The sequence below is a fragment of the Pocillopora verrucosa genome, chromosome 5 (assembly GCF_036669915.1).
Source record: "Pocillopora verrucosa isolate sample1 chromosome 5, ASM3666991v2, whole genome shotgun sequence".
In the NCBI taxonomy this organism is placed as follows: Eukaryota; Metazoa; Cnidaria; class Anthozoa; order Scleractinia; family Pocilloporidae; genus Pocillopora; species Pocillopora verrucosa.
In genome coordinates this window covers 20,865,554-20,878,878 of record NC_089316.1, presented here as the reverse complement: position 1 = coordinate 20,878,878, position 13,325 = coordinate 20,865,554, and the positions used below count along the sequence as shown (strand labels likewise).

General features: G+C 37.1%; 1 pseudogene; it reads left to right on the top strand.

Annotated features, from left to right (window-relative positions):
- Positions 1 to 1,369: 1,369 nt before the first annotated feature.
- The window catches only part of LOC131781274 (uncharacterized), a 17,387-nt pseudogene continuing 5,431 nt past the window's right edge, over positions 1,370 to 13,325 (top strand).

Genomic DNA, 13,325 nt, shown 5'->3' with positions numbered 1-13,325 from the left:
CGTCCCGGATACTTAACGAGTCCGAGGCCGTAAAACGACCCAACAATTTGATCGTTTGGCGTAGAAATTGACAAATTTTAACCGTTGTCGTAAAAAAGGTAATCCGTAGAATTTTTTCCAATTTACGATGTGTAATTTTGAATGTGTCAAAATCTTAGACTTTTATGTGTCTCGTCTTGCGGCCATTGCACAAAAACACAAAATTACTCTGTTGCTTGACTCCAAAGGTAAAAGCGAGCGAGTAAAGATGTTTTAGAACGATGAAAATTAATTATTAACTTTTCAAAATGATTGAAACTAATTCTTAATATCTCTGTTAACTGTAATTGTGAATACCGATTTCTTTTAACCGTAGCAGAAAAGAAATAAACTGTTAGCTGTAAAAGCCTAACTCCATTATGACCCTCTGTTCAATACATGTGTTAATTTGGTGTTGGGTTCAATAGCGATTTTGACAAAGCGAGAGAAACGATTCTGCAGGCGTGCAGATAACCTATTTTCTTCCTTATTTCAAATAACTATACGTCAACTTTTCATTTCGGCTGCCAAAATGAAATTTATTTTCTATGACTACAACAGGAAAAAAAACCAAAAACCATACACTCTTTCCAGATTTCAAAGCAAAAATGCTCGGGAACTCTTCAGTTTCTGTTTGAATTCAAATTGCGCCGACTTCACTTAATTGAAATTTGCTTCCAAAAATACTTTAAAATTTCTAACTGTAATTAATATATGACTACAATACCTACGGAAGTCTAAACCTGGTGCATTAAAATCAGTAGAAAATTCATTGGCTGTTTCTTAGAATGTTTCCTGTTAGCGTTTTCCTTTTTTTCTGTTTTGTTGTTTTTTCTTTAACCTTTTCGCTTCCGAGATTCATTAGTAATTCTCCTTTCTGTACGCCATGCAACTGTTACGATGATTTAAATGAAGATGGTGAGTTTGAAGCGTTGTGTTTACATGAAAGAAGATATTATTCAAGAAATGACCCAGGCATACTCGGAGAAGAAGAACTCCAAGAACTAGGAGTCATTATAGACGTAGTTAAACAACGGCTCAGTGATCTTGGTATCGGGAACACTCGGAGTTCTTCTTCTCCGAGTTTGTCTGTGTCATCCACTGATTAACATCTTTTATTACAACTCTCCAGATGTAAGTTCGGAGAATTTGCATTGGATCAACTAATACTCTCCTTATTTTCATCTTTTTCATTCTTATCACTCGTCCGCTTGATATCTTATAGATATTAAAAGGAGAAATTCTGTTGGCCACTTGAAGACGAAAACACCATCTGTTCATCAAAATTGATTTACATGGAATATGCTGCGAATTTATTATCAGCATCATCACGTTGTAACAATTAGCAATCATGGTTTTCTCGCAAGTCCTTGCCGCTGTTCATGCTGTCATCGACGTTGTCGGCTTTCCTGGAAATTTACTGGTCCTAGCAACGATTTTTATGGAGAGCAGATTTCATGTCATGCGGTATATTCTACTTGCCAGCCTAGCAGGATCAGATATTCTCTTTTTGATCCTGGGAAACTCGCCGAGCATCGCAAGCACTGCCCACGAACGATGGTTGTATGGCGAAACAATGTGTAAACTGCATTACCTCGTTTTAAGATATTTCTACTTGAATACGGTTCTTCATCTCATAGCTGTGTCATATGAACGGTATAGCGCCATTGTAAAATCACCTTTGACGTATAATAGTTCCATTACTAGATCAAAAGTCGTGGTAATAGTACTGATATGGACTGTCCCTTTTCTTGTATGCGCCATCACTTTTTTCAGACGAGCAGAATCCGTCTTTTATTATCCAAAACTGTTTTTTTGCATGGGAACTACAGATGCCCCCGCTTTTCATGCTGCCGCTGTGGCTTTGATCGTGATCGCTGTGCCTATTTCAACCATCTTTTTCCTGAACTGGAGAGTTTTAAAAACAGTTAACGCCATCCAGTCTAACGATCAACCCGTCATATTTTTGGAAAGCACAGCTACAAGCTCTAACAATGGTCCAAGCCAGCATCAACAACAGGACGCTAGAAGAATTAAAGATCGTAAGGCAGCTGTCGATGTCTGCATCATAATGGCGGCGTTTATGATCTGCTATCTTCCTGAGTGGACCGATCTCGTTCTTCATTATTTCTTTAAGGTAGAATTTCCATCCGAAGTTACGCAAACCACTCGATGTATTTACTACATCAGCTCTGTGACCAATCCAATAATTTATTCTGTTCGCAAGAGGGAATTTCGTGGTGGCGTTAAAAGAACGCTTAGGCGAATTGGTGGACTGTGTGCCATTTCATATGCTTCTGGTACGGACGATGTAATTGGTGTGCACGAGTTACGGCGAGCCCCCACAGGAGTCCCTTCAATTACGGAATCAAAAGCTGCACAGGTTCCCCAACAGAAGGACTCTCTTGATTCTCGGACTTTGAATGTTCCTAAAGGAATTAAGTAAAATGAATCTCCAGAGATGCCATCCTCTTTCTTGCCTTTATGATTTTTAAAGAAGTCTCTCTTAGAGGCTGAGAGAGAATTGCAATTTGTACTTTTTAGCCGAATGGGAAGGCCAAACGGGAAAATGTTTAGCTTGACGTCATGACGCGCGGGCAAAACTGTTAAGTTCGCTAAATTTAGTGATCTTTAATGAGGATGCTCCACTCATACAAACATGATTTCCAGGGAGGTCCTAGCTAGATGTCAAAAAATATAAATAAATAAATAATGAGGATATCTAATATTATATATAAAAGATTGTTCTTAACAATTGATTTCTTAAAGGCAATGAGGTTATCAGCGTTTCTGGTTTCCAAGTCGATGGTGGGACAGTTTTGAAAAAACCCCAGTTTGTCTTAGATAATTCAAATGCAAGGTTTTGTTTGTTTCTAGTATTGTAAGCAAGTCTATTTTTAAATGATTTAAAACCAAAATCAAACTCAATGAGGTTGTTGAATAAAGTTCCGTTTTTTCAAAGACAACAATCAATTTTCAAAGTTTTTATGATACACTTACCACATTTACTTGATTTTTGTACGAAGAGAGGTTTTGTTTTGCAAGTTTCAGCACTAGCGGGGAAAAGGCCAGGATGAATTGATTTTGAAAGTAACATTACGGCAGACTGAGAAAATGATATCTTGTTGACTTATAATACATTCGCTAACATTCCCCAGTTACTGGGTGCCCACTGAATGTAGTTTCACTGCTCTACAGTATATAATTGTTTGACCCAGAAAACACTGCATAGCAAAATGGTATTTCTGACGATTGAGTTTGCGAATAAGGCAAAAATAAATATTTTGTCGGCACGAGACTGTCATATTTTTTCGCCAAAGGGGTTTTTTCTGGCAGGTTTTTCCTGGCTTCTGTATAACCTTAGTAATGTCCTTGTAAGCGGTTACCCATCTCTGTTAATCCCGACTTGGTGAAGTTTGCATGTTAGTAATGTATACCTATTTTTTAATGTGTAAGGAATTGATTGTATATCAGGATTGTATATGGTATATCAGTTGCAAATGTATGTATGTATGTATGCCTCGGGCAATATATGCCTCGGGTTGGTTCTCGACAGGCATCCCTAAATAAACCTATTTGGTTTACACTACTGTGTTATTTGTTGTGTAGTGGAGACTAAATTAGGCAGCTGTCGTGACCGAAGCGTAAAATTTAAATTATTTAATACGTTCGTGACGCAAGTACAGAATTATGAGAATTATCGTTTGGGTTGATTGATTGTGAGATTTTGAGTTACTAGTGAGTAGGAGAATAAAGTAATTTATTATCTACATACCGAGATTTACGCGCTAAAAAGCATCGAGATAAAAACGGTCTCTTCGCGCTAGAGAAGCCAGCTGATTGTTTATAAGATTTTTTTATTGGTAAAAAACGACGTATCGACGCTCTGATTGGCTATATCATTATTTTCACTGGTGAACAAAACCATGTCGCTCGCTCGCCGCTCCTATTGACTGACAAATGGCACATTTCTAGGGCGCATTTCTTAGGCGCATTTTTCTTTAGAGAAATTAAATTTAATTACTTTCTTTTAGCTCATCTTTCCCACAAACTTCGAGCCAAAATCGGCATACTTTTTTTCCTTTTGATACCGACTCACTCCAGAGTAAAGGGGGTAAGTTTCTAAGGAAACTGTGGTGTTCAGAATGAGTGACTTCAAAACTTCGAATCGTTAATATCATGAATAAGAACTGTGTGCAGTGAGTATTAGAGTCAATTAGGGGTACTCTGAAGAGAAAGGCGGCTCACAAGAAACATGCCAGTAAAGCGCGACACAATTTTTACCACTTTTCCGTTTAACGACTTTTTGAAAGTTGTTGCAGTGAATTTTCGATAGAAATAAAGGCAGACGAATAGAGGGTAAGTTTCTGAAAAAACTGTGATGCTGCGTCAGTGGAAGAGTATAACAGGGTAATTAAATGTTAGCAACCGACTTCATAACGTAAATTGGCCACTGTAAAGAGTTTAAAAGCCTTCCTAAAATGCAGTACTCGTTTCCTTTTTCCCCGTTCCTTTCTCAGACTCCAGCTGGAGAGCCCACGCGTATTTTCTCCTTGTGCCGGGTTGCCAAGCTGTAACTAGCGTCGCAAATCAACTGTTACTCAAGTTGGCGATGAGAACAGCAGCTCTTCGAATTCGCCATGTTTTAGCCATGTTGTGGTGATTTTTATTTCGGTGCGGGAAAGCCTATTCTATGGAATAATGCAAGCAGGAAAAAAAGCTAAGGATTGTGTACATTGTGATCCACATAGCTCTAACTATTCCCCCGTTTGTTCCTTTGTAGGTTACATTTGGTGGTGAGTACAGATCCAATCTTAAGGCCACTCTTCGAGAACAGACCATTTCTCATTGCTTAAATCTTCATCACTCATTTGATGCATTTTTCTGAATGTTTTGTCAATAAGTACTCTGACAGAATGTGAATTACCTTTTGTTTATTAATAGCAAATTCTTTTGTGCTTTTGCATCACTAAAACTTTTTGTCATACTCCTTTTTTTTTATCCATACCATCCTTTGTAGCACAAATATTCTCTTCTTGACCAAAAAGATGTTCATCTAAATAAAAAGTTCAGATTTGAGGTAAGTGATTTCAATTTTCTCTTCGCACGCTTACTCAATGAAAACCTATGGTATTTCTAAATTTTTTTTTGAGTTACCAATGCAGGTTTTATTCAAAAGCAAAGATCTGCACATTAATTAGATTACGTCTAATTAACCTCTCGTCCTTCAAGTTGTTCTTATTTATCGACCACACCTACCGAAAAAACTTAGAACTTTCAGCTGCTCAATAACAGTAATTAACGAAGCCATGGGCGCAAAAGCATGACTGTTTGTGAGTTAAGGATAATAGAATAAGTAAGTTACGGTCCAATTCAGGTTTCACTGCTTCACGGTTATTTTATTACATTGCATTGCATTTTCATATAACCTTGCTGCTTACTTGGCCCATAACGAGTTTTCTTGTTTGATACTGACTCAACTTCCGCCTATTTCGATTAAAATTTACACTTCATGAAGAAAAATCGGTAAAGCCTTTTTGTATTTAATTCTGATCATTTGTTCTCTTGAATTTTTGACAACTCGAGGTCGAAATGTTATGGACCGGTCGCCTGAAAAGGGATAGTCGGAGGGTTTTGGTTGGGTCACAATTAAGTTTACATGATCCCCCCTCTTAAGTTATATAGCATTCTGATAATCTCTAATCTGCAATAATGCTTTTCATGATTGATCTGTTTCTATAACTTTCCGAAAAGGGTTTAACCTTATTTCATTTTAACTATTTTGGCACTGGAAAACTCCAATCGACGATCAGAGAGAAAATGGTGTTTGTGACACAAAAGACATCAATAATCGTCTACGTTGTGTTTCATTTGATCAGTAGTCTTGTTATTTACACCAAAGCAGACGTATTAAGTGAGTGCGCCAACGTCACTACTTGTATTGGAACCTACGCTGACACCTAAAATTCCCTAGCATAAGAGGGAAACAGTTTTAACATCGAATCCGCCTTATATCCGGCAAATGAGCCTTCCTCAGTTCTTGTCTTCCTCAATATATATGGTCAGAATTAACCCGATAAAACAAGAGACGATTGCGTGCCTGGTGTAATGAAATACACAAGGAGTGTGAGAAGCCTCAATGCTGCTTTTCCCGCTGTTTTCCTGGAGATCTCATCCCTTTTCTCAATATTGGTGACTCCACGCACGCAAGAACTAAACATCACAATTCCATACTTTTTCTGTAATGTTTCAGTAAAAGACAGGAGAAGAATGATTTAAAATGTACTGGCTGCTGTAAGTATTTCCGTTAGCTATTTTATATTAGCACACAAAGTCCCATTCGCGAATTCAAGATGTTAACGCAATGCTCAACGAGTTTGCTGAAAAATTTTGGAAGGGCTTCTGATGAGTCTTTCAGCCGAGACGAAACGCAGCGTGTTATCAGCTACGAAGTATCTTTTCATAAGTATTTGACAATTTTTCATGGTAGAAATAAAATGTCCGTAATACAAAAGGCACTCGTTCAGCTAAATTTAAATCTCACTGTACGTAATCGTCACGTTCACATTTTTCTTTTGTACAAAAATATTTCCGAATCTTCCTCATTGGTACACAGTTTTGAGTAGTTTATGTATTATTATGCTTCCCAAAGTACTTTGAAAATGAAAAGTTTATACCCTTTGTAACAAACAGGTATCTTATAACAACCCTAGCTCTACGAGGGCCATTTTTGTACATAGGCCACTGTCCCCTGTGTGGAGAGGTTCAATTATATTAAGTCGCTCAAACTAAAATGTTACAGGCTAGCTTAGTTTTTGTGCTTTTCCGGTTGTCTGAGTTTACTTTGTATTTCAGATATCGGGGCTTGGCGGTCAGAAAACTTGATCTTGTAAACCTTTTTTTTGTGTCTTTTGTTAGGTTTGTTTTTGTCTTATGTCATTCATTTAGCAATGGCTGCGGCGTAGCTGTCAGTCAAGCTGCAAGAATTGTAAAGTTATGTTAGGGTTGCAGATTCTATCATTTTGTTTTAAGAGGGCATAGTAAGAAGGCCGCTGACCCGATTGATTTTTAGGTTCTTAGGGCAGGCAAAATTTTCCTATCTCTGCACACAGGTTGTGTCAATGTCAGAAGTTTAAGTCCTCTAACACTCCTTGGTTGAAATTCCTTTCATTCCTGCCGTTCAGTGATAACTTGACAAACTTTACAGTTCGGGGACTAGTTCTGCTCTTGCAAGGAAAGTGTGGGTCACCACTTATAGAGGTGACGCTTACTGAGCTGTCAATCTCTGATCTTCGTCATCTTTTTTAACACTTAACTAGCGAATCACATTAAGCTACGCAGAGCAGAGTTTGCATACTATGTAGGTACCTTCGAGATGTTTACGCTAAAAAAAATCATCTTCTACCTTAAATTTTTTACTCTTACGGTCAAGGTTGGTCATAACTAAAACAAGATTGGTAATTTAAAAATTATAGTTAACTTACTAACAGAATTAAAATCATAATTAGAAAGATATCTTAATAGAAAATAGTCCTTAAAGACTGTCACATAATGATGAAATAAACAGAAAATCCGGAGAAGAAAGGGCGTACCCAAGGTACCGCCCCCAAAAGAACTACGTGCTGTTCATATAGGTTAACTGATTAAAAATTCAGTGCGGAAGATGTAAGGCAAAAGCTGTTTACACTTACAGCCACCTCTGACGGAAAGACGTGTTGAACGAAGAGGAAATATGTCGAGGCACTTACATGAGGAAATACAGTATTTGGTCATAGACGTTAGACAAGACTCTTTCAACAACACTTAAGCATTAAATGTTACAGTAGTATTTTATAACTCTACTCTCTGACTGTCTGAGATCTGTTCTACAGTTCAAACAATATCATGCAGGCATATTTTTCGGAAAAGAACCAAATTAGGGCATCTACCTGCAATGTCACATGTTCATTCACCCACCTGGTGCAGACTCACTTTCTTCCCTTCCATCTCTTTTCCCAAGAAGATCACCTACAGAAAGAGAGGAGAAATATTTATCAGATAAGCTGATATCATAACAAGAAAACATACTTATTTATCATCTGCCAATCATTTTGAAGTTTCAATTCCTTACCCCCCTCCCTACTCCTGTGCAACCCACAGGGAAATGCTCTAGGTACATAAAATACTAGTGTTTAAAATCAAAAGTATTCGACGGATGCACTAATGGGTAATACACCACAAATAATGATTTTGTATTTTGTTCTCTAAAAAAAGCGTCATCAAAGCATTTTGTATACGCAAAACACAGAAAAACACTCTGCACATGCTTGGCACATGTACATGAACGTAAAGATACGTTCGATAAATTGTCTGATTTTCATGAATTCTACATAATTCTTGCCTCCGTGTCTTTCCGTAATTAATTTTAAGTATAAATCTGTTGCATTAATACAAATGTTAATAGACATAAAATGTACGGTAGACATAAAAACACATATTGTTAAACGATAAAAATAGAACTATATTTAATCTGAAATATTGTAAGGGTTTCCATATATTGGTGTTGGGAGAAAGAATGGAAATATCATATTACTTTAAGCCATTCGATACAAAAATTATAATAAGACAGGTTGATTATTTCTTATTCCTTTTGGCGATCTCATCTAAGTACAATTTCTTTCACCTTTTTCTTATTGCGGTTGTGAATTTGGTACGTAACAGTTGCTTCGTTTCTACGGTGATTAGATCTTTTTGTACTATTTTGTGATAAGCTATGTTTTTAATTATGTCAATTTTCTAGTTGCAAATCTCTCTGGAAAAAGTTAACCTCGCACAGGAATTCCTGGAAACTCCTGCTTCTTATATTATTGATTACTTTCAGACTGGTTTTTTTTGGTCAAATTCTAAGTCAAATTCACGATTCCAGAATATTTCTTAAATTTTAAGTTAACACCTTCAACACCTCTCTTAAAAAGGTGACTCTGATTGTAAATAGCTTATGCTTTTTCATCTCTGCACTGAATTTGTAATTATATAACTTATGCGAATAACACGTAGTTTTCTTAGGGGCGGTACCTTAAGTACGCCCCTTCTTCTCCGAATTTTCTGTTTACTCTGTTGTTATATAACAATCCTCTAAGGCTATTTTCTCGTAAAATATCTTTTCCAGCGTAATTTCAATTCTGCCAATAGGTTAATTATAATTTTTATATTATCAATCTTGTCTTCGTTCTGGCCGATCTTAACCGTAAAATTAAGAAATTTAAGGTAGAAGATGATTTTGTGATTCAGTAAACAATACGAAGGTGCATACTTAGTATGCAGGAACTATCGCACGCACTCTAACCTGATTCGCTGGCTGAAACGTAGCGATCGCGATGTAAGAAGATTGACAGCTTAGGAGTGTCGTCTTTGGTGTCACCTTTATAAGCTGGTGCACAGCATATTTCAATCAGAGAATATAGCAAAGTAGAACAGTGTCAAAAGAAATAAGTTGAACTGTGGTGAATAAGATCAATACTGGGCTAATTCCCGAGAGTAAGAATTGTACCAGGGGCTCAACCAGGAAATAAAGAAAATTCAACCGAGTGTTAGAGAGTAATTCTTCTAACAATATATATGGAAGCGGGTCGAACTTGAAGTTCACACGGGTCGAAGTTACACGGGGCGAAAATGAAACGGGGCGAAACTGGCATAATTCTACTCTTCCACCGACGCAGCAGCACAGTTTCTTAAAGGCCCACTTCCAACCTTGATGCAACGCGGTCGTTTGTTTTTGTTTTGAACCACCGCTTTTGTTTATGTAGCGCCTCTGATTGGTCAGTTGTTTTTACCTTGTCACGTTGTCTGAAAAAAAGCTTCTGCGCTTTCTCCCATGAGTTTGGTGGGCTTGTCAAAATAATACTGCTTAAAACAGTACTATACGTTTTAACCCGGCATGGAATCAAATGAATCCATTGATTTAGTAGCTTCCGAGGAAGTAAACGCTTATGGATTAGTTGTTGCTACAGAGGAACACAAAACTCCTTGCGAGTATTCCGAGGAGGGTGAAAATGTTGATCCACCACGATTTCATTCATAAATACATCAATATTTTTTCATCGAAGTTTGCCATCGTTGTTAAATAGGACTAGGAGTCAGTTGAAGTTTCTTGCCCGTGGAGAGGAGCTTGCGCTCGAAAGAGTAGTCAAGGTTGTTGTCCATACAAAGCAGCAAATGAGAACTGTAACGCAAAGTGTCAGTGCTGACGTTCCAGCAATGAAGTGACCAAACGTCCGGCGGCTGGACACGGTCTGAAAACACCATTTTTCCATATTTCTCTTCGAAATTCGAAGTGTCTTTACAAAAATGTTCTACCCTTATTTACAACCCTCAAGCGCTTCTTAGTAGCCAAAAAGTTCGAACTTGATGTTTTTCGCCAACCCTGTATACAGAGTACAAAGCCATCCAAGCGCTTGACACTTAAAACTTTTCAATGACACGGCCGGTCCTCCAATAATTCCATATTTCTCTTTTTAATATACCAATTTTCCTTGGAGAATATTCTACCTACATTTACAATCCTCAAGCGCCTCTAGAAAGTGAAAAATTCGAACGTTTTCCGTTTCACCGACCCTGAACCCAGATTGCGAAGAGATCCAAGCGTGACACTTTTCTTTTCTTCGGACACTACCGAACAAGGTCTCCGACTAACTAAGGTCTCCGGAAGTCTAATAGTTTTCCATATTTCAATCCTTAAGTGCATCTAGAAAGAAAAAAAATTTGACCGTTGTCCTTTACGCCGACCCCGCTGCACACAATGTAAGTAGAGATCTAAGCGTTACACTTCAAAAAAAATTTTCTTCGGGTTCTACCAAATAAAATTCAAAATACTGTAACAAAACTGTAAAGTGACGAGCCGCGAATGTATTTACCGTAAAACAGTTGACTATAAGTCCAGGATGGTTCTTGAGAAAACGATTTTTGAAGGTTTTCAGTAATCTGAGAATTTCGTGTTACAGGAAATTGGGTCCCGGCGTGGATTGCATCAAGGGTGAAAATGGGCCTTAAAGAAACTTACCCCATTTAGTCATTTGTCTGAGTACAAAGCATATCTATCCCTCTATCTATCTATCTATCTATCTATCTATCTATCTATCTATCTATACGTCTATCTATCTATCTATCTATCTATACATCTATCTATCTATCTATCTATACATCTATCTATCTATCTATCCATACATCTATCTATCTATCTATCTATCTATACATCTATCTATCTATCTATACATCTATCTATCTATCTATCTATACATCTATCTATCTATCTATCTATACATCTATCTATCCATACATCTATCTATCTATCTATACATCTATCTATCGATCTATCTATACATCTATCTATCTATCTATCTATCTACCTATACATCTATCTATCTATCTATACATCTATCTATCTATCTATCTATCTATACATCTATCTATCTATCTATCCATACATCTATCTATCTATCTATACATCTATCTATCTATCTATACATCTATCTATCTATCTATACATCTATCTATCTATCTATCTATCTATCTACCTATACATCTATCTATCTATCTATACATCTATCTAGCTATCTATCTATACATCTATCTATCTATCTATACATCTATCTATCTATCTATACATCTATCTATCTATCTATCTATACATCTATCTATCTATCTATACATCTATCTATCTATCTATCTATACATCTATCTATCTATCTATCTATCTATCTATACATCTATCTATCTATCTATACATCTATCTATCTATCTATCTATCTATCTCTCTATCTCTCTATCTACATCTACTGACCGTAACTACCACACGTAAAACGCTTTTCGATGTTGGTACCGAACTCAAATGCAATTTGCCGAACGTTCTTTTACCTCAGCCGGATTCTAAGTACCTACCATTCTATAACCTCACCTTCTTTGGGATCCGATCTTTCCTTGTCTTTTCCAGCTAAATTTTTCAAGCTTTTCAAAGGATTGCTCATTATTCCCCCAGAATTACTACGGAATTCCTTTCGATCTGAACTTCCTGTGTAAAGAATCCCAACTAGGTAGAAACCGAATTTACTAGGAAACTTTCGGATTCTGGGTATGACATTTTCCCGCTGGCAGAAACACAACGGCGCCAGTAGTTCTAACGAGAATACCCATTGGATTGAACTCTTGCTTTTCGGCTAACAAGACCAATCGTTACTTCTTCGTTCACTTCCTGATGAATGTTGATTAGCTTTAAGAAGAGACGGAAACCAAATTTAAGTTATCAGAACCAACTGGAGCTGCCTGGAACCAAGTACCGATTAGTAAGTAATCAACGTAGTACCTGTTTGACGTAGATGTTTGACTAACAAATTTTAGACTCAATTATTTTAGCTTCCGTATATAATCCATATACTCGAGTGTGTTGGTGTACTTAATACCAGATTAGTCTAATCAACCTCTCGTCTTTCAAGTTGTTCTTATTTATCGACCAAATCTACTGTCTTTCAAAAAGATTCGCCACAGTTGCCGTTGATGCGGAAAAAAACTTGGAAATTTCAGCGGTTCAATAAACAGTAATTAACGAAGCCATGGGTGGAAAAGGGCTTATTGTAACATGACTGAGACTCAAGAAAGTGAAAGAGCTTGGGTCAGTTACATTTTCCCAGCAAACCTGATATTTTGTTTAGAAACATGCTGCGACACTTTCCATGAGCATTTCCGTTCAGGTAAACGTCGTGTCAAGCATTCGAATTATTCGTTGACAACGTACATTGATTGCACCTTGGAAAGTACAGCTACAGCGTCAACTAACATTTCAAATTACTTTTGCGCTCTATGGCCTAAACGACGCATTGAGTTATTCACGAACGTAGTGGAGATTTCGCAAAGTTCACCACACAGAGTTTTTATTTGTCCCTTCGCTAGTTGCTTTTAATATTATTTGGCAGGCTGCAATCCATACTTATGGTGAACTGACCGATTCATTCTTCTAGCTTGTGGAGTTTTCCGCGGGAATTCTCGATTCGCAAATCACAGATTTCCATTTCGCAAATTATAGAATCATGAGCATATTTCCATTTCGCAAATTACAGAATTCTATTTTGCAAATCACTAGCATATTTCCGTTTCGCAAATTATGTCACGATTAAGTTTACATGTTCCCCCTCTTGGGCTGTACAGTATTCTGATAATCTCTTATCAGCAATGATGCTTTTCATGATTGATCTGCTTCTATAACTTTCCAAAAAGGGTTTAATCTTATTTCATTTTAACTCTTTTGGTACAGGAAAACCCTCCAATCGACGATCAGA